This window comes from Prunus mume, unplaced genomic scaffold, assembly GCF_029339155.1.
Source record: "Prunus mume cultivar Tortuosa unplaced genomic scaffold, ASM2933915v1 scaffold18, whole genome shotgun sequence".
Taxonomy (NCBI): Eukaryota; Viridiplantae; Streptophyta; class Magnoliopsida; order Rosales; family Rosaceae; genus Prunus; species Prunus mume.
Window position 1 is genome coordinate 131798 of NW_028296564.1, and position 22520 is coordinate 154317.

Genomic DNA, 22520 nt, shown 5'->3' on the forward strand with positions numbered 1-22520 from the left:
TAAGCCTTACCCAACCTTAGAGCAGGCTTGACCATCGGGCGAGGCCAGGCTTTAGCCCATCAAACCTCGGGCTACCCACTTTAGCCCGTGAGCCAAATGATGATCCCTAGTTTTAACGTGTCTAAAATATGCGTCAATTAATTTCGTTATCAATGAAACATGATTTTTTATTTTATAAAAATGCGATAGAAAATTTAGTAGATCAAAATGAAAAAAGAGTACAAACTGTAGAGGGAGCCATCCCATTAACAGTATGGTGGACATGGGCAAAAACTTCCCAAGTGACCTGATCCAACCAAAGAGCTAAAATGATATGTAGAGAATCATTCTTGAAAATAACTTTGCTATAACCTCTTTCTACTGTCATAGTTCCCCCGAATCTAGTCCAATTACATCAAGGATAATATCGGCCGCTAACTGGCATGCATCTCTTAAATAGAGTAGGAATACCCAAGTTTCTGGAATTATGAGAGAACAACACAAAAAACTCATTGAGATTTTGGACTTTATTGAACAAACTAGACCAAGACAAAAAAACTAAAACAACACTGACAAAATGAAAAAATAATAACTGTTGGTAATCTTCCTCCGCGACAATGTACCAATGAACATGTATACAATTACCAAACAATAACACCTCCAAGAGCAACCTCGCAAGATGAGGCACATCCAAAGCTATCCCATATTCATGGCAGAGACAATAAATCTCCCAAAGGAAGAACAATATTGGCATGGATCCACCAAAAGCCGGAGAACACCATGGATCCGAAGGGATATGGGGTAAAACACTTATTGTAAATTTTAGACGACTTGAAAAATTGAGATTATAAAGATTCGTCTAAACACAAATTATACTCGCAAGTGCACAAGGTCAATTGTAATTTAGTATGACAAATACGAGGTCATTCCCATGAAGATTGAGTTCAACTTCCAATTATTCTAACCTAATTTACTTCACAAAATACTTTAACTACTCTAATTATATAAACAATAAGAAATTAAACACGTAGCATACTCACGTAAACACAAACGGAGTTTTTGAAAGAATGATTTAATTAACAACGAAATTAAAAGACAAAAGAAGTAGTAAGTCACAAATCACAAACATGAGTGATTCAAATTGATAAAAGCACTAGGACAATGAATTCACCTCTAGTATTCCGATCAAGCCTCTTATTCACCTACCTATTAACTAACCAATTGATGTCGCCACTTAGTTTTCCTTTTTCATGAATTACCTATGGTATTTAGGCTAACTCGTATATTCCTACATGCAATTTGCCCATGGTATTTAGGTCAAATATGATCACATAGAAACTCAATAAGATCAGTGAAAACCTCCAACAAGCATGTAAACCCTAGGAGTATGGTATTTACCCTAGACGAATTACAAATCCTAATCACAAGAAGCAAGCCACAAATTAAGTATGGTATTTACTATAATTTACATCCAATTAAATCAATTAAAAGTCTAGATGGTGATCAAGCATCAAGATAATCAACCAAGTTATTAAGCACAGTGATTAAGAATCCAACATCAAACGGCAATCAATAGATAGGTAAAATAAGAAAATTAGATTATCATACTAGTGCTACATCATGCCCTAGAAAAAGAAAATTAGTTACACATAATCATAGAATTCAGCATAAGCAAAAACATGAGAAAGAAATTATAAAACTTAGCCAATTGCGGTACTCTTCTAGCGTCTCCAATCTCTCCAAGTATTTTCATAACTCCTAAAGGAGTTGTTCCTCATGCTTAAATAAATCACCACACGTCTATTCCTACCTTAGTTGGGCTTTTACAGTAGCCCAAAAATAAAGAAAACCCTATTTAAAACATAAATTCAAAATGGGTAAGTAATTGACTCATCTTCCTACTTTGACTAGGATAACACGTCAGTTACTTTGCACACAAGTTTGAGATCGTTCCTCTTCTAAGAAAATTCAAGAAAAATATGTAAATTGTAGGTCTTTGTCTTATCTTTCTAGCCATATATCGCACTCCTTGAGGAAAAATCAGGAAAGTATTCAAATAATCATTCTTCCATAGTAGCACAATTTTCACGAGATTGCATCTTAGCTTTCATCTCCATCTGGTCTTGTACAAAAGCTCCCCCAAAATGTTGTATTTTCTTTTAAAACCAATTACTTGTTCTGAAAAGCTGAAAATTGAGAAAATAAAGTAGTAAGTGTTTTTTAAATCCAATTATCCTACAAAAACTAAGTATAAAGAGTACATAAATGTGTAAATTTATGGACTTATAAAACCCCCCGAATTTGAAGCTCTCTCTCTCTCTCTCTCTCTCTCTCTCTCTCTCTCTCATATATATATATAATATTTCCAAGATTTTAGTATTGATTTAAGATAAACGCTTCATATTGTAGAACTACAATGGAAAGAGGGCAACAAAATTTCTCCTTGAAAGTTGAAACTGTGTTTACTTGGGGATCTTTCAAATGCTATTGCAGTTCCAAATTGTAGAGATAATGGATGTTATTATAGTGGATTTGAAGTCAATGTCAACTTTCTGCTACCATTGCACAATTACAATGATGGCGGGGTGCCCGCTAATTGCAAAGACATAATAGAGTACAATCACAGTGCTAAAGACTAGGGAGCTTCTTGCTCAATCAAAACGCAAATATGTAATAATAGTTGGGTGTTATTGCATTGTCACTCAAACACTTTGATCATATCAGTCTCGTTCACCTGATTGACGGGAACTATGGAGTTTCTTAGTCAATACTGTTGGACTAAATCCAAAGATGGACAATAGTCTAAACAATAAACAAATTTTTTAATTTTTAATGTCATTTTCTTATACTGCCACCCATTGTATAAATTCCTTCTTATTATTGTTTTTTTTTTCTTGTTATTTATCCATGTATATATTGTTTGAAAATGTTTTGTTTTGTTCTCGAAGTATTAGAGCATTTGAAAGAGAACATTATATATATATATATATATATATACATAGTTTGGCATTTTTGAGCTCAACTTAGTGATGTAAGAACCTTCGAAATGCTCTAGGCCTCGGCAGAACGATTTATCTGCAAAATAAGAACGCTCAGTAAAACCGAGGGCAACGGTGTGGTATCGGCCGAAGACTCTCCGATGCTTAAGTAAGTACGGAGTGAATAGTAATTTGGACAGAGTAATGGCTAAGTATGCCGAAAGTTCCAGTTACCTTTATTTTGGGACTTGTGCCCTTTTTTTTATAAACCTTGGGAGGTGTACAAGTTGTGTAGATTTTCGACGTGGGATAGTGGATATTCACTGTGGATGGTCCACGTGTCCAAATGCTATTTGTGCTCTGGCATTGGGCTCGGCAATCTCCTTTGCTGGATGTCGCCTTATCGATTACCCCTTTAGTCCATGTGTCGCCCCAATGGTCCGCCAATTGTGGTCTAAACAGAGTCCCCCAAGTTTTCATTTGAGAGAATCTTCTCGTTGGGGACTTGATTTTATCTTCGGTATTAACTCGCTCGAGGTCTCACCTCTGTAAATATGCTTCTTCGCGCATTACTGTTCGGTGACTCTAGTTGGGGCAGGAGGCCTGGGCTTCTTCGTTCAAATTGCGTTCCTAGTTTCTCATGGGTCACTAGTTTTGTGCATGCCGTTCAGTAATTATGTTCTTTCGAGCGGTGTTGGACTGGTTTTTTTCTTGCAATGGTGATAAATGTCGAGAGACGAACAAAGACCTTCCGACCATTCCATTGATACCCTTGTCGCTTGGGCTTCTGTGCGAGGCGTGTGCATTGGGAAGCGAGATCGATTTGAAAAAATGACGCTTAGTCCTCTGTGCTTCATGTGCTGACAATCTCCGCCTCTAATTGGTGCCACGTGTCGGGGCACGCATGCGGAGCAGGGTAATTATGGCGGTGGTTGGTTTTTCGAGGTGTACCGGTCCGCTTCTTTTCCCTATAAATAAGGGTGACTCCGTATGGAAGAGTCACTTTATTTGTGAGAGTGATTTGAGAGCATTGTGAAAGATGATTTCCGGCGACCTATCTTCTGCAGTTTAGGCCATTTCCGACGACAATTACACGGCAGAGCGATTGGTGAACTTCCACCATCGTAGAAACAAGGTATTTATGCTTTTCTATTCCTTTTTCTGATCAAATGCACATATATGGCTTAAACTGGACTATGAACATGTATGAACACGAAGAACATTCGGTAGTCTGGTTGCCATGGGTAGCAATAGCCGTAGTTATCCATCGTTTGATCTCCTTGCATGGCATTTAGTTTCCTTTTTTTTTTTGTAGATGTCCGATAGCGAGTCACCGTATGATAACGAACCCAATGCGTTCGATGGGGAGTCATCGGACGATCAAAGGGATACTGATGCCTCTAGTCAAGACGCCAAAGTTGAGGTCATCGGCGAGAGGGTCAAGGCCATGCCCTCATTCGGTAGGGAAGGTTACGCCAATGGATAAAGCGATCCGTTGGATGTAGTGCCGTGCGGCGTGGAGTCACGCTAGCACGAGCCAATATTGTGAATTCTAATTAGGGATACAGTGCGAGATCGCAGCAGCTTATCAATCGGAGATCTCCACTTCTAGCGAGGATGCTACTCGAGTCTTCTTCTTGGCCCATTGTCACCGTAGCTGCGGGAAACCTAGGGTACCATTATGCCAGCCCAAGGAGTTTACGGGTGTAGATTACTTAGAGTTGAACAAGATCACCTTGGCGGGGCTTTAGTACCATGCCTAATACCTCATTCCGGATTTGGTAAAGTGGAGAATACGAGGCCAATCAATCCTTGAGCAACCCCAAGAATGGTGAAGTGGCCTTCTTCAGCGACATATTGAATCTTATGGTTCGGCTACCTAAACTCTGCCATCGACTTGCCATCCAAAGGATTATATCTCACTTAGGCTATGCTCCAGGCCAAGATATAACCCCAACTTCAAGGTGACTGATGAGGGTTATCATCGCGTTCAGCATTGCCCGCGAGGAAGGCGACATACGAACAGTTCTCCTACCTCTATAGTGTCACCCGATCGAAGTGCGCTGGTCACGAGGTTGGGTTCAAGCCAACTATTTGCGGGCTTTCGAACATGGGCATTTTGTGAAGGCGGTGCTGACCTCGCAGAAGTCATGGAGGAATCGGCAGGTGCTTTTGTTTGGCGATTGGGAATCGCCTTCGGACAAGCCCGTCCATTTTCGCATTCCCATAACCTTCCAAATAGCCGGTGGGTAAATAGGGTGTCGTTCGGTAGGCCCTGTTTTTTATTGTTTTCAACCGACGCTAATATCTTTCTTTCATTTGTAAGCAAGTTTGAAGCAGTCGATTCCTACTAGGGCTTACATACAGAAGGTTGAACGGGTGAAGAAGAAGGTGCCAACTACCGATCGATTTTATTCAGACTTCCTCTTCACCGCCAACTTAATAAAAGCTCGGCTCGTCAACCCATCAGAGAGTAAGTGCATTTCTTTCCTGTTAGCTCATTCGGTAAATTTCATTTGCTCACATAACCTTTTGCTTATGCAGTGACGAATGCCAGGAAGATGTTAGAGACTTCCAAGAGGCATCTCTTGATAGGAGCCAAGGCCAAAAGCAACAGACACCAGAGCTCTTGGCCTAGTAGCTGGACTTAGAGAACCAAACCACAGGGAAACGGCTGAAGCGGTTGGGCGGCGAGAACCGAGGGTGGTGAGTTGGCTCTAACAAGCGTCCCTCTTCGTTTTGCTAGACACAGAACCGGCACCAAAAGGGTTCGTTAAATGCGAATGAGGTCATTTTTGCTGCCGAGGATGAGGACAGCTCCACGAACTCGATACCTTCCCTGCGCCTCAAAGATCTGTCAATTTGTGAACCCTATGACCATTGGTTCGCAAATGGAACTATTAGAGATCAAGGAGTTATCGAAGAAGCTCTTTCGAGGAGAGGCTGGCCGTGCTTTCCGACTCTAAGCTTCGGTATATTTTACTCCTCTTTGTTTTGATTTAGCTCAGTATCTTATGTGTTTCACTGAGGTTTTTCTTTCTGCAGGCATCCATGGACATGTGGCTTTTCATGAAGCGGGCCATTACAGCTATCGAGAGCGCCAAAAAGGCTTAGGAAGATGACCACTCTAAAGTTGCCAAGGCTAGCAAGGTTCTTCTAGAGGTGGTTGTGCAGGTTGCTAGGGATGCCAAGACAGCAAAGGAGGTAGTGCAGGTGGTTTTGGAGGAGTCTGAGCGGTCCAAGGCCACTCAACTCGAGGCTGCAGTTTTGGAGGCGGTGAGCGATCTGCTCATCTGAAGAGTTCACAGTTTTGTTGGACAAAGAGGTGGGCTGGAGATGGCAGACCTTGTCTATGCTTCTGCGCTCCAACCCGGTCAAAATCGAACCTCAATTTCACCAACGATCCTCCTCCATTGCCGGAGAGGGTCACGAAGGAGATGATTGAGGATTACGAAGGTGCACATGCTCCCCTCGAACAAGCTGCCGAAGGGGTATTGTTGCTTAGGGCGATGACGGTGTCGTGAATGTCATCTTGTAATTTTATTTCTTTTTATTTTTGTTGTTGCCAAAGGCATCTTTAATTTAATTCGTGTTTTCTGTATAACTTCACCCTTTTTGTATTAATTTTTTTTTACCAATGGTTAACAACTATATATTTAGCACTTATTTTATATGACCGAAGGCCATAGTAAAACAAAAATACTGAAGTAATGCGTCTAACGGTATGAACATATGCCATTTTAATTGCCGAGGGCAAAATAAAGCAAAAGAGCATAAGCCATGAATACAACGGTCTAAACAGATGCTGAATATATCACTATTCATATGCTTGGGATCGAATTATGGATATCGTATGTAGTTATGTTTAAACATTGTCGAGGGCTAATGAGCACTTTATAACTCAAGTGATATGTCCATGGGTAATCGTTTGTCGATGTTCCCCACCGTGACCTTTTAATCATCGAAGGCGAAATAAATAAGTAAAAGGTGATGTTTTGACAAATCTGAAAAATAACAGTTGCCTCAATGGGCTTTTTCATTTCAACGTTTGCCGAGGCAGAGATACATTTGTCTTTTTCTTTCGTACCGATTGTACTTTTACAACTTTATCCTGGTATTGGCTAAGATACTATTTGAAATAGTGCGTCAAATGTTCGACATTCCATGGATGACCGAGGGTTTTACCATTTATATCCTGTAGTCGGTACGTTCCCGATCGATGTATGCCGATGATTTCATACAGTCCTTCCCAGGAAGGTTCGAGGGTTCCTTCCGTTAGGTTCTTGGTCTCTAGTGAGACTTTGCGCATAACTTAGTCACCTATTATGAAAGAGCGAGGTTTCACCCTTAAATCATTGTATCGGGAGACGCGTTGTTTGTATGCTTCATTCTGAAGGTTGGCATGCCCTCGGTGTTCCTCAATCAGATCGGGGTTCAGTACAAGTTGGGACTCGTTTGCTTTAGGTGTGAAATTAGTTGTTCAATACGAGGCCTCTCAAATCTCACTGGAATGACGGCTTCTAACCCAAGGGCGAGAGAGAAAGCGGTCCAATATGTGGATGTCCGGAAGGGTGTTTGAATGGCTCATAGTGCTTTGGGAAGCTTCTCTGCCATGCCCCTTTGGTGCTGTCCAGATTTCCGCCTTCAAATTTTCATGATAATTTTGTTTATGGCTTCAACCTAGCCGTTTGACTGAGGATGGGCCAAAAGGGCAAAAAATAGTTTGATTTTGAGGTGGATGCAAAATTGCCTAAATAGGTTCGAATGAAACTGTTTGTCGTTGTCCCTGACGATGGCGTATGGGATACCGAATCGACGACAAATGTGGGTCCAGACAAAATCTTCTATTCTTGCCGCTGTTATGATTGCTAAGGCTTCGGCCTCTACCCACTTGGTAAAATAATCAAAGGCAACCACTGCGGATTTAACATGGCCTTTCCCTTGTGATAAGGGGCAATGTAGCCACACTTATAAAGGACGTCGTTGATGATGGTGTATCTTGTTGATCAATATCGCAACTTTCTTGCTTGAGCTTTGTCATTCGGCAAGGTGCCATTTGTTAAGTATGAGTAGATGGGGGACATCCAAGTGTTCTTGTACCGTACGACACATACTTCGATGCTTGTTGTACTTGGTTGAGTTAGTATTTTGTCATTGACTGTTGAAGCTTGCCTTGCGAACATCAGACGTAATTCTCTGTTTGGGTATCTGCGAATCTCGTAGCACAAAACTTTCGAGTTGCAGATGTGTTACCGATAGGTAAACCGATATGGACACATCTTTGGCAGCAAAGTCGATAGTTACTTGGTTTCACGATGAGTTGGGAGTCACTGTGGATGCTGATCTATCGGACACCCATAGCCAAAGGCTGGCTAGGAGGGCTTCGTATTCGACCTCATTGTTGGAAGTTCTGAAGCTGAAACGGAGGGCATATTCAACCTTGACTCCGTCGGGAATGGTTAGGAATAAACCGACTCCACAGCCTTGCTGATTTGCTGAGCCGCCAACTTGTTGTTCTTTATACTTGCTTGTGTCATGTTTATGTTAGCATTTTCTGATGCTGCCGAAGGTGTCAATACGGATATGAAATCGGCAACGGCTTGGCCTTTTCTGCTGGGGCTTGGATTGCACATTGAACTCCCTAGCTCAATGGCCCACTTGACCAATCGGCCAGATGTTTCTGGTTTCTAGAACACCTATCGAAGCGGTTGGTTGGTTAGGACGACAATCGTATGAGCTTGAAAATAGGGATAAAATTTTCGTGCGAGTGAAAGTGCTAAGGCCAATCGCTGTTCAATGGGAGTACGGTACCGTTCGCGTGTAGTACTCTCCGATGTAGAAGATCGGTAGTTCCGCTTCTCTAGCTTTCATATCAATAATGGTAATCGACGGCACTATGCGATACCAGAGATAAAGGCAGAATCTCTCCAAGATTGGGTTTTAACAATAGTGGTACCTTGCTCATGTCGTCCATGTGATATGCTTCTTGCCCCCTTTCAAGGCTTTGAAGAACGGTGCACACTTATCGGTGGCCTTGGAAATAAATCGCATTAAGGCTGCAACACGTCCGGTAAGGCTCGAATGTTCTTCTGTGGCTTCGGCCTTTCCATATCAATTAAGGCTGTGAAAGTCTCATCCGATATTCCTTCTGGATGCCTAACATGAGGGATAGGTTATGAAGGTGTTGTCGGCAGTCTTGCTTTTTACTAACATATCATCAACGTAGACTTTCATGGTGCCCCCGATGTGCTTGGTAAGGATTCGGTTGACCAATCTTTGTTATGTTGTTCCTATATTCTTCAGGCCGAATAACATGACATTGTATAGACCCTTGTCTGTAATGAATGTCGTGTATTCGCTATCGACAGGATGCATGAAGATTTGATTATATCCTGAGTATGCATCCATGAAGTGAGCAACTCATGCCCGACAGTGGTATCGACGAGTTAGTCGATTCGTGGCAACAAGAAGCTATCCATCAAACAAGCCTTGTTCAGATTGGCATAGTCTTGACACATTCGCTATCCGCCTTGTTGCACAAGTTTATAAGTAGGGGAAATGTTGAGCTTGTGGCTGATGACTTCGGGGCAAATGCCCGACATATCGTTGTACGACCAAGCAAATACTTTAGAGTGATGGCGTAGAAACTGAATGAACTCGGATCAGAGGCATGTGGTGAGTGTGTTGCCGATTTTTACGCATCGATCTGGTTGGTCCTCGTTCAAGACAATAGTTTCCAAGTCTTCAGCTGGCTGTGCTGCGGCATTGGCATCTTGTCTCTAGGATTATATATCGGATCTTTGCCGTTCGGTGCACCGTAACGACAAATGCCTCCCAGGGGTTTTGAGAGCTCTTGACCTAAGTGTTGTCGCATAGCAGGTCCTTGCATTGAGCTGATCTCCCGACTACTCCTATGTCGTGGCAAGCCAGAAATTTCATGAGCAACATATGGGGAGAGAGATGCTCCTTGATCCCGGTGCCTATTATGACATTGTATGTCATTGGGCAATCAACAATAAGGAATTGATCGTACACCATCGATTTTTACGGGGCATCGCTGAAGGCGATGGGTAGGTTACGCTTAACCGGTGAATCGATTTCTAGAAAACTGAGGAAATGCGTGAGCTGCCGATTGACAAAGTCGTGCTTATTCCCAACTCTCCAAATGCATTGGCAAAATGACATTGAGACGGACCACTTGAATTTCCAAAGGCGGACCCGTCTTAGGTGCCGACATCACACCGATGCGGGCCCACTACTAAAAATCAAGACATCCTACCAAAATTTTGGCGTAGTCTTCCCTGTAAAATGCTCAAACCCAATAATATTCAACCTGCATAATTCACATAATAGATATATTCCAACTGCCAATGCTTTTAACATACAACAATCCAACATAAAATGGCCTCCGGCCTCAAGTAGTAACCTAACATGGGCGATAACAGAGCATCTAACAGAATTGTTTACAACAAACAGTTGAGTAGAAGGAATTTACATAAGTCCTATCTACGAATGAAAAGTTTGGAGCTCGCAAACTGCTCGAACGCTTCCAAAAGCAACTACTGCCAGGCAAAACAGAAATATGTGAGTGGACAAAAATAAAGTTCGCACTTTAAATCAACATAATAACCCCACCATGTAAAAATAATGCTCTAGCATGCAGTTTCCCAATTCATAAATCAAATACTCAAAACATATCATCCCAAAATCCAATACATCTCTACATCTCAAATCCACAACTCATTTCCCAAAGATATGCAACTCTCATCAACCCGTAACCTCATAAATATATATAAATATAACTATAACTATAATATAATATATATTTCTCTCCATACTAATGTACCGGGGAAACAATCCAACCGGGAGATTGCTAACTGTACGCAGGATTTCCGAACACTAACCCGGCGTCCGGGATCGTAGTCCAACCGGGAACGTAACTCCATAGCTCACACGCCGCACCGGCAGCGACAAGTGTAGCTCACAAATCTCATAACAAGTCCTACGCGCGCAGATGTATCATCACCCCACCGCAGCGCGTGTGTGATAATACTAAGCAATATACATACTCTTCTCATACGCCGACACCGCCAGCGACACGTATGGAAAGTGTCTCACACACCGGCACTGCCAACGACATGTGTGAGACCCGCAATCTCATGGCCTTCCCACCCCACCGGCACTGCCAACGACGTGTGTGGGAAGCCTAGTAACTAGGGAATGGTACTCACCTAACATACTCATACATCTCACAACCATCCGTCTAACTCACATCTTTCCACAATCTCACCACAACAACCTCTCATACACTATACATAGACAATATAGATAGTCAATCCCAAAATCCATATCAACATATTCATCATACTCAAATATATATATTCATACTCAAAATATATTGCCAATACGTATAAGAATATTCAAATCCATCAACCAGATAATTATTAAATCAGAATCACCATTTAAAATATGTGCACAAATATTTTATCAATAAAACCATGCATATGCTTAAAACAAAGTCCACTCACAAATAATCCCAAGCTGCTCGGCCCCGAGAGGGTCTTGTCTGCTGCGAATGGTCGACCGAAGTACCTATTTTGAGATACGAACCCTTGATTAAAATAACGCACTTCAAAAATAGAAATTCACAAAAGGAATTACTCAAATCCCCAAGTTCCCGGTGCGTGTACATCCAATGGAATATCCTAAGGTCCGGTTACAGGCTTGGGAATCGCTTCCCGATCATACGGTTATTGCGATTTCCCTAAACTTCAAATTATTGAATCGGAACATCCGGGGCTCCGATTCACGATCCGCGAATTCCTATAGGTTTCTAAGAGTACCTAGATCAACATACTTCAGTTTGGAAACGATCCAATGGTTAGAACTTATCGAACCCGGATAACGCACAATATGCGAAATCCGTTCGATAGTCAAACGACATCCAAATTGAGATCCGCAAAATCCTACGCACTCGTGGCAACCCAAGGATCTCATCAAGATAAAAAGCAACTTTACCATCCTTTCCCATGCGCCGCCACATGCGCCAGCAGCGCGTGGGTGTGTAGAGAAATTTCCGGCGACGGAAAATCTCCAAATCCCAAACTACCCTTCCAATTCTAGATACTACTCGACGAATGGAGCATCTTTTCAACTACGGCCAAGTCCAATTCGGACGGCAAGTGGCGAATTTCACATTGAAAACCGGCCAAAACCTAACTTCCAAATTCGTGAATCTAAACTGCAAATCGATCAATTCCTATGCAATAGCCAGCTAGAACTCAGAAAATGGATGAGAAACCTCACCTTACCCGTCGGAAATGTGGTGGAGGAGAGAGATCGAGCGGTGGAAGTTCGAATCGATTCCGGCAATGTTTCTGCGTTTTCGGCGAATACCGAAGGTTCTGGGCTGTCTTTGGATGGGGAAGAGAGAGGAGAAGGTGGCGGTTCGAATGGAACCGGTCTCGAGGGCTGAGGTGGCGGACGTGGCTGTGAGGATTTTTCCAATCCGGTGAGCAGTGAAACACGGGGAGGGGGAATTGCAGAGGAAGGAGACGCGGGAGAGAGAGAGAGAGAGTGAGGTAAAAAAAATGAAAATTCTGATTTTTACTAGACCCTTCAAAATAATTACGGTTCCGCCACCGAACTTGTTTTGATCGCCAAAACTTCGTTAAATCTCCGATTCAAGCCTACCGTCTGTCTATGGTTTCGTCTTAGTACCACCCACGCAACCAAACCACTCGTGGTCCCAAAATCTTCCCGGTTAAGAAAATGACCAAAATTACTCTTAACCCCAGAGTAAATTAATATTTTCTCTTAATTTAATTAAAATAGGAAATAATTGGAGTCGGGGTGTTACATTGACTGAACGCCTATATCAATCAGATTAGTCCCACGTCGAGTCCGATTTCGACTTGGGTAATCATCGGGTCGTCATGCGGGTAGAGGATCCCTTCTTCTTCTTCTTCTTCTTCGTAGAAGGTGATGGGCTCCTACCGAACCTTTGGCATTTTATGATGTCGATTGCTTTCAATGTCGAAGACCTGAGGGTATTGGGCTGCCCGAACATATTGCTTCTTTAAGCAATTGGATATACCTACCAGGGTTGGACCTCTACCGATGGTGCTTATCATATTGATTTGCCAATTTGCGTTTGGAACTGGAGCCTACGGTGGCCTGGCAATGTACCGATCTAACTTATCCTCCCGAATCAGCGCTCGACAATCTTTCTCAAGCTTATGTACTTTTCTGTACTATGGTGTTGTGTTGGTGGTATCGATAGAATTTAACGATATCCCCGTTGTCCTGCCGATTGGGTTTCCGATTGGCCAGCTTCGGTATGAGCTAGTGCTTGTTCACTAGAATAGCTTCGTACAAAGTGTTGAGCAAGGTGAAGACCTTTTGCCCTTGGTCATGATTTGGGAAGGGCGCTCGATGATTGTTGCGGCTATATTTCCCTCTGACCTTCTTAGAGTGCTCCTGCCGAGAGCCGATGGTGTTCTTCCGTTTGTGGCCAACCTGGTTTTCGACGGACTTGCCAATTGAACCATACCTTGATCCTTGTACTGAGAACCTCGATGTAATCTTGGTTCCTTCCTGAAGGCCGGGTTTTTGAGTTGAAGTATTTAGCTTTTGCATGGATTGCAGCTGTTTCATTAACTCATCATAGGTGGAGCAATTCCTACTATGCATTAAGTACCAAAGTGCGAGGACCGAAGGCCACTCTTGAAGGCACTGAAGGCTACCCGATCATCAATTTCGCACCTCGAGTACTCATGGCTGAACCGTGCAGTGTATTCTCTTAAGGGCTCGTCTTCGCTTACGCCAAATAATGTACAAGTTGTCGGCAGAGTACAGACAATCCGTTTGGATCATAAAATGGTTGAAAAATATCTGCTTTAACTCATCGAAAGAGTCTACCGTTCATGGTTCCACCGAAAGAGTCTTCTTCACTGAGCGCTTTACACCCTAGGGAAGATTGAAAGGAGTGGAGGTGTGTCAGGGGCTGTAGACCGGTATGCCCTATGGTTGCACATCCCTATCCTGGCCGAAGCTTTCCTCACTCCGATTCATGGGAGGGTTTTATCGTCCTCCATTTTTTGAACCTTCGGAAGAGGAGTCGGATGACGAGGTCTCGGCTAGGAATCTCCCCGGCTCCATAATCTTCCAAACGTCATAGGGACCTTATTGGTTTAACCTTGAAGTACCTTGTTGGCATTGCCAAACGGTAGAAGGATACTTGAGTTGCAAAAGGGATGTAGTCATGATCTGACTCTGCCGTTGATTCCAAACCTTGCACTCTCTGGACAGGGGATTTATTGCACAAAACCGTCATTCATGAGCCATTAAGATGTGCCTCAATCCTGATATGTGACCTCTGTCTTTCCGCTTCTTGATCCATTAATCGGTAGCAACAATCGGAATAAACCTTCTTCGATAGGTGGGGTATATCCTTGGGAGTCGGAATCACTAAGCGTTTGAGGTGTGGGTGTTGCCTTCGCCCCCTTTTTACCCTTCTTACGCATTGAGTCTGAGACTCTGAGAGGATTGATCGTCTTGGATGTTTTGTGTCTGCTGATTGAGCAGATTCTTTGTGTTTCATCCACTTTGGACGAGAAAATATTGTTGTGTTCTTGTAATCTAGCCATGTCCTGTCGAAGAGCCATAATTTGAGCTAAGAGCTCAGCTTCGGAAGTGGTTTGTATTAAAGAGGAATTGCCGGTGGGGGTGGAAGAGGCAACGTTGGGCTAGCTCCACCTTGTTTTCCGAGTAGCAGCCCTTCTTATGGTAGGAATACAAGTATTGATGCGGTCCCCATGTAATAGAGACAGTAGGTCCACTAGCTACGTTTCCCATAGGCGCGCCAAACTGTTGATGTGAAAAGTGGTTCGGCACTTTTTGAGCTCAACTTAGTGATGTATGGGCCTTCGAGATGCTCTTGGCCTCGGTAGAACGATCGATCTGCAAAATGAGAACACTCGGTAAGACCTAGGGCACCGGTGTGGTACCGGCTAAAGACTCTCCGATGCTTAAGTTAGTATGGAGTGAATAGTAATTTGGACAGAGCAATGGCTAAGTATGCCGAAAGTTCCAGTTGTGACTTGTGCCCCTTTTTATAAACCTTGGGAGGTGTGCAAGTTGTGTAAATTTTTGATGTGGGACTGTGGATATGCATTGTGGATGCTCCACTCCAAGTGTCCAGAAGGTATTTGTGCTCTGGCATTGCGCTCGGCAATCTCTTTTGCCGAATGCCGCCTTATCTGATTACCCATTTAGTCCACGTGCCAGTTCCCCAATGGTCCATCAATTGTGGTGTAAACAATATATATATATATATATGTATGCATGAAGGAGAAATGCTTTATGAAACCATCTCTTTGTGTTATGTATTTTCAATTGAAAAGTGGCTTTGTGCGCATGATAACATGCATGTGAATCTTCAATTTTTTATTTTTTTATTTTAAATTGAAAAATAAAGTACCACTAGATTTAAATTTAAATTCTAGTATCGGATCCTAAATAAATATATAAACGTGAGCCGTAAAGCTCCAATAAACACTCCTAGAGTCGTTTTCACTTTGATGGGGGAGGGCCATTATTCTTCCTCCCCTCTCCCTTCTCTTCCTCCCTTCTCCTCTTCCCCCATTTTCAAAGACAAAGGTTTTCTTTATTTGTTTTTATTTTGTTGCTTCTCGACGTGTCTACTGGTGAGTACTGTTATTTCCACCCCCTTGTCTTATTTCCTTACTCACCTTATATTCCCATCCACTATATAAATTTGAAAAAACGCAATCATATCTTTCCAACCACCATTATTCCTAAAATACCCTTTAATTATTCAAGCAAATTTTCATATTTATGAAGTTACTTTTAAATAAATTCAACCAAAGTTCCCCCACCCACCCAACCCAATCAGCCACCCCAACCTTGCGGCACAACCTCCCTCTGCTCGCGAGAAGCACTTTGCCCTTGTGATTGATACCATTGTGCCTATACACTTGGCATGTCTATTGGTAATTCTCCAATCTAGAATTTCCATCCTAAAAACCAAAACATATTTATCATAAAAAGAAAATATATTAATCAATTTGGGACAGTAATTGTGTTTGTACCCAGTTTTGGTAAATTGACCAAAAATGGTCTAAAGGGTTAAAAGAATATTTTAAAGAAAAGTTAGGCCCATTAACATTCGTCTTTCCTTAAAAGGTCATCCTTTTCCCAGCGGGCCTTTTTGAATAAATCAATAAGAAGGCCCAAATTGTAAAAATCAAACCCTTATTTCGCACTTTCTGACAGGTAAAAAATTGGTAAACGTGTTTTTAAGCCCACGTGGGAGGCTGAAGGGGATTATCACATTTAATGACGACTTGACCTCCTTCTCTCCCAGCAAGAAAACAAGCCGTACTGAAGCCTCTAAAACTAGAAAAGGATCAAATTGCCAGCCAGGTCAAGTACGAAGAAGTCAAATCAAGAGAGCTTCACAAGGAGAACTGATGGTTCCTTCCAGAAGCCTTCCATCATTCCCTCTATGAACCGGTTAAGATCAACAAACCAGCAGCTGACCTTGAACCACGAGCCAAACGTCTTGTTGCAGTTTTCATCATTACAGGCTCCTTTCGCCTCTATAAATAAATAAGGTCTACTTCAGAAGAGGGGACTCTTCTCCAAAATCAGACGCAACATCTCAAAAATACTTGAAAAGCTCTCAAGATAACAATCTGCATACTTTCTCTCTAGATAACCAGTCGACAACTCCTGCGTTTATCTCTCACAGCTCTATCATATCCATGGTATGATTTTCTTTTAAAAAAGTAATCTATATCAATTCAGGTAATCACTTGGCTGGATTGAGAAATCTCCAGTCTTTCTTTCTTTGCTTTGTAATTTGGATTTAGAGATAATTGATGGATTAATTGAAGAAGTTTTTGTTATTTAGTTTACGTTCAGGTAAAGTATAAGTTGCAGAAAAAATCTTCGTAAATAAAGTTCACTTAATTACCTAAAAATGAATCACGGACTATTTTAATACATAAAATCAGATTCCCGCCTTCTTCCCTCTAAAAAGTCCAAAAGAACCAACGTTTCGGCCCGAAAGGGAATAAGGGCCCGAATGAAATAGTAAAGAAAAAAAGGATAGGAAGTTGATTTGGGCCCGAATTACACCATTGGGCCCAAATTAACTATTAATCCTGCCTGAGGACGATAAAAATATTGAAACTAGTTGATAAAACCCATACAGGGTCTTGCTAACCATGAACTTGGCCTCTCTCTCTCTCTCTCTTTTACTTGTTCAGGTAGTGCTCATACTTGTCAAATTGACACTCGCGAAGGAAAGAATATTGAAGTCCTCTTAATTGAGGCATAGAAAAGAATCAATCCAGGCCAATACCCCCCTAGAGCATAATGGCTTGAGAAGAAGTCCAGAAAAAGACGCGTAGCATTAACCATTCACAAACATTCACACTAGATCTATTGGGTTGGTTAGATACCCAATAGTGGCACGCCTACACAGCACCATGAATCAGAGTTGAGAAAAGTTGACGAAAGGGGCCTCGACTATGCCCGCTAGTTCTGGAAAACTGATTTAACTTACAATTTTGTTCAGAAATTGAAGGAGTCCTCTCTGCAAGCCTAGAGAAACAAATCGATCGGGGCATTGGTGTTGATCCAATGATCCTCCTCGTTCCTCAAAGTAGAGCTGACCCCCACGGGCGGCTAAAAGGAATGGAGGACGGAAAAAAGGACCAACAAATTGTATATTTACCCAGTGAAGACCACAAGAATGAAGGTAGAAGCTGGCATGAGATCAAACATTGCAGAGGCCATAGTTTATATCCCAATAAACTTTAGCAGCTACGCATCACAGCTTGAAATCATGTTCAAACAAAGTTAAACATCATTAACCTAAATAAATAGTAAAACAGATGCATGTCGATTGACAGAGATGACTACCTCATAAAGCTAACTAACAATAAACAATTTACAGATGAAGGACCATGGTCCATGAGAATAGCATAGCCAATCTCTTTTCTTTTCCCACTCTACCATTTTCTGCCCCAAACTCAAAACCCCAACAACATAGTCAATCTCATCTTCAAGCCTTCGACAAGAATAACACCCATCTTGCTCTTTAAAACCCCAACAACATAGTCTGTCTCGTAGTCAATCTCATTGTTGTAGAATCAATTATATGATCACTTCTGATAGAGAGAGAGAGAGAGAGAGAGAGAGAGAGAGAGAGAGAGAGAGAGACAAAGAGATAGAAAGGTAGAAAGAGATAGAGAGGAAATGAGGATTTATTAGGGGCAAAGTGGGAAGGGGTCTCCCAACGGGGTAGGATTGGGTGGCTGTTGGGTTTTTATTTTGGGTAAACTGCCGAAAACCCCCCTGGACTATATCGACTATCGAAATGTCCCCCCTGGATTATTTTTTCAGCCAATTTAGCCTTCGAATTAAAAGAAATCGCCAATTTCACCCCGCTGTTAGTTTTTCCCCAATTCCATCCAAATGCCCGTCAAAAACACCACATGAAAGGCACGTGAGCCGTCTAATGAGGGTAATATCGCCATTCTATACCCTCAGCCCTCAGCCCCCTTTTATTTGAATGAAGCCTTTGTTTCAGACATGGAGATTCGACAAAAACCACCCTTTTTCACAGAACCCACCCTTGATGACAGAACCCAACCCTATTTGCAAGCGTTCCAACCTTCTCACGTCACTGATGTTCATCAATTTCACGAAGAAGAGAAGAAATTACAGTTGATAGAAATTGCAGTTGAAATAGGATGCATAGGAACAGACGTCCAGCTTCTACCGAATCAAGTTCGACCACTTTTATTACGAAGGATGATATGGTGCGTATTTGCCGGTGTGGATTTGAGGCTGAAATGATTGTTTGCTGGTCTGATGAAAATGCATGGAGGAGGTTATGTGTGTTGTAGAGAGAAGTATGATGGTGGCTATGGTTGGAAGGCTTGGAAGGACTAAAAAATGTCTAAGCAGGCCAAACATGTCATATGTTGATTGTTGAGACGAATCAACTCATTAGAAGATAAAAGAGCTAAAGACAAGAAGATTGTGCAAGAGCTAAGAGACAAAGAGAAAAAATTTCGAAGGCTGCTGCTGAGTTGTTTGGTTGTGATTCTGTTGTTGTTTGTTTTATTACCTAGCTTTTCATTTGGTTAAAGTATGTTAGGTTTTGATTTGGTTGAATGTAGTGGCCTTTTTGTGCCTTGTTTTGGCTTAACCAATGTAGTGGCATTTGGATTTGGTTCAATGTGCATTTTGAGGTTGAATGTAGATTGCACAATTTCTGGATGAGTTTGAAGTTTGGACCAAATCTGAATTCAGTTCTTGTAAACTCAATGATGAGTTTGGCTGTCATTCATCAATGTAATATTCAAAACCAAATTAACCTAGCACAACTTCATAGAATTGTCTTTTAAGCTTGTTTAAATTGGATACTTACCCTTTGGCACAAGCCAAGGCAAAATACTCATAAACTGCAAACATAGTACAACAAAAGCAAGGGAAGGACACTAATCCAAAATTACAACAGAAACAGAATTCATTCAAAAGAGCCATCTGTTCAAAATATACATTCCAATTCAACCTAAATACATCTAAATTCCATCCAAAATAGCCATCAGTTCAAAATACAGTAGGGGAACTTCCACTACAAAATATACATTCCAACCTTGCTTAATCAACCAAAATCCATCCAAAATACACACATCTACCAGCCCATGTATTAAAAATATACATTCCAAAATCCATCCTAATCCATCATGTATTTTACCTCCATAGCCTTGCCCTTTTTGCAGGGGATTTGAACATTTTCCCTTGTGGCCTGGAAGTGTTTTGAGTGACATTGCTTGGACCTGCTTGTGAAGAAAAATTGCAAGGAGCTGGTTGTGAAGCAACATTGGTTCCACTTGATTAGGTAGCAACATTGGTTGGAGCTATTTGGCTTGCAGTGGCTGTAATCCTTGTCAACCCTCCTCTAATTGCCTACAAATGAAATTAATCACAATTAAAACAATTGAAATAAATCACAATTAAAACAATTGAAATGAATCACAATCAAAACAATTGAAATAAATCACAATTAATCGCAATTTCAAATCATTTACTTGTTCCTCTTCAGATTGATGGACTGAGCTGGTTCCTCTTCCTCTTCCTCTCCCTCTCCATCTCCCTCTCCCTCTTCCTATATTGCCATCTGCCCTTCCACAATTAGTAGCATTATGGCCTTCTCCTCCACAGACTGAGCAATAGATTACAATTCCATATCTCCTAAGCTTAGTGGCACTCTTTGGGATCTCATCAAAAGGTCTAGTCCTTGCCTTCTTTGGCCTACCACTCTGTTTGTGATATAGTGGGGGTTTAATTGGCCTATGCCCTGAATTCCTCCATAATTGTTGGCTTGGCATTGGTGAAATGTAATTGCTATAAGCCCTATCATAAGCTTCTCTCTTATACACCTCATTCACATAAGTCATTGGGCTCCTCTATTGCCTTGATATAGCAGCCATGGAATGGCAACATGGGATGCCACAGAGATCCCATTTTCTAGAAGAGCATGAGTGAGTATTTAGATCAACTGCATATTGCCCACCAAGCATATGGGTGACTTCAAACCTGTTTCCACCTGCATTCTGTGCAATGCATGAGCCAATCTATTTCAAATTCTTCTCAATAATCTGAAATATCCTTGGCCCAACTCTTTAAGTCCATTTCACCTCATTTTGTCTTGCAACTCTCAACATCAAATAGGTTCTGATCTTTTCCACCATCGTGATTATTGGTTTATCTCTTACCTCCAAAATTGCTGAATTGAAGCATTCACATAAATTGTTCAGCAATATATCACACTTGGGCTCAGTAGTAAAATGCGACTGCTCCAATGAATTGTTGGCCTATCCTGAAGCCATGCATGAGCTGGGTCAGATATTTCCATAGTATTGTCCATCTCAGCTTCCTACCAAGGAAGTGTTGTACTTCTAGCAGCAGCCCATAGCCTCTGTTTAAGTGTCAAACTACCATGCCCAGCAAGTTTGAAATTATTGTGTAGATGCCTTACACAATGCCTATGTTCAGCATCTGGCTTTAAAGCCTCAATTGCTTGCCCCAATCCCTTTTGTTTGTCACTGATGAAAACCCACCCATTTCCAGTGCCTCTTACCCCAACATCATTGAAGAAAATTTCTAAAAACCATGTCCAAGTGTCTCTGCTTCTGTCTCCATAACAGCAAAAGCTATTGGGAACATGCCATTCTTGGCATCAATCCCAACAACACGTAAAAGTTGTCCTGGATGTTGTCCTTTGATGAAAGCCCCATCAAAACCAACCATGGTTCTGCATCTTTCAATAAACCCCCTTCCTCAGTTAAGCAAAACATATATAAAGCCTCTCAAAAACTGGATCATCTCCCCTCAATGATGTCTTCACTAAAACTGTGCTTCTTGGGTTTTGCCTCTTAAGCTCCTCACAATAATCCCACAGCTTTAAATATTGTTCTTCAATGCTTCCTTGAATCCTTTCCTTTGCCAAATTTTTTGCCTTGTAGCATTGGTACCTAGTAACATCTATACTGTAATGTTTCCTCACCAATGTCATGAACTCAGCAACTAACATGTTAGGATTGGTTCTAGATCCTCATCAAACCTTTTAGCCAACCATTGTGAAGTGGCAAACCTAGTTCTTTAAGATCTGCCACATGTATGAATTGGATGGTATGTCTTCACTCTAATAGTGGGCCCTTTCCCAACATGTGCAGCATACAATAACCAAGGACAGTCTTCAAGTTTATCTTCATATTCATCTTCACCCTCTTGACCTTTTTCACCCTTAGCATGCCTCTTACTCTTATCACTCTTACTATGACTCTTTTCCTTATCACCCTTAGCATGCATCTTTGCCTTTTCACCCTTAGTAGGCCTCTTTGCCATATCACCTCTCCTTATTAGCATCACATACCAGCCTCACCCTATTAGGTTCATTCTTCACAAACCTTGTTCTTCTAGCACACCTGCATGCATAGTACTTTATGGCCTCTTTACATTCTTGCATATTAGGAAACTCCAAACCCAAGTAGAATTTTGGATCTAAAAGGTCATGTTGTTTATTGTACTGCTTGAACTTTGGCTGCCTCAAACCTCTCTTCTTCCCATCTTTATCTTCACTATTTTCATGCAAACTCTTTAAATATGATGTATTATAACCATTAGTGTCACCCTCACCTGGTTCATTATGTCCATCATTTTGCTCTTCAGTTACAACATACCTATGAAAATTCATGTTGTCCTCTTCATCACTTTGCTCAAACTCACTATCTATGAAATCACCATCTTCTTCCTCATCCTCTCCACCTTGCTTAGCTTCATCACTTTCTACCTGAACTTCTTCCTCTGCCTCACCAAATTCTTCATCTATCTCAACATTCACGAATTCATATTGCCCATTTTCTTCATCACCATCATATCCATGAGCAGTGTCTTCGTCTTCATAATGTTCAGCATTTTCACCTTGTGCAAAGAATACTGGGGATTGAACATTTAAAG

At 41.6% G+C, this 22520-nt stretch overlaps 1 pseudogene; it reads right to left on the reverse strand.

Annotated features, from left to right (window-relative positions):
- Window positions 1-19895: 19895 nt before the first annotated feature.
- Window positions 19896-21908, reverse strand: LOC148914351 (uncharacterized; annotated as a pseudogene).
- Window positions 21909-22520: the final 612 nt, after the last annotated feature.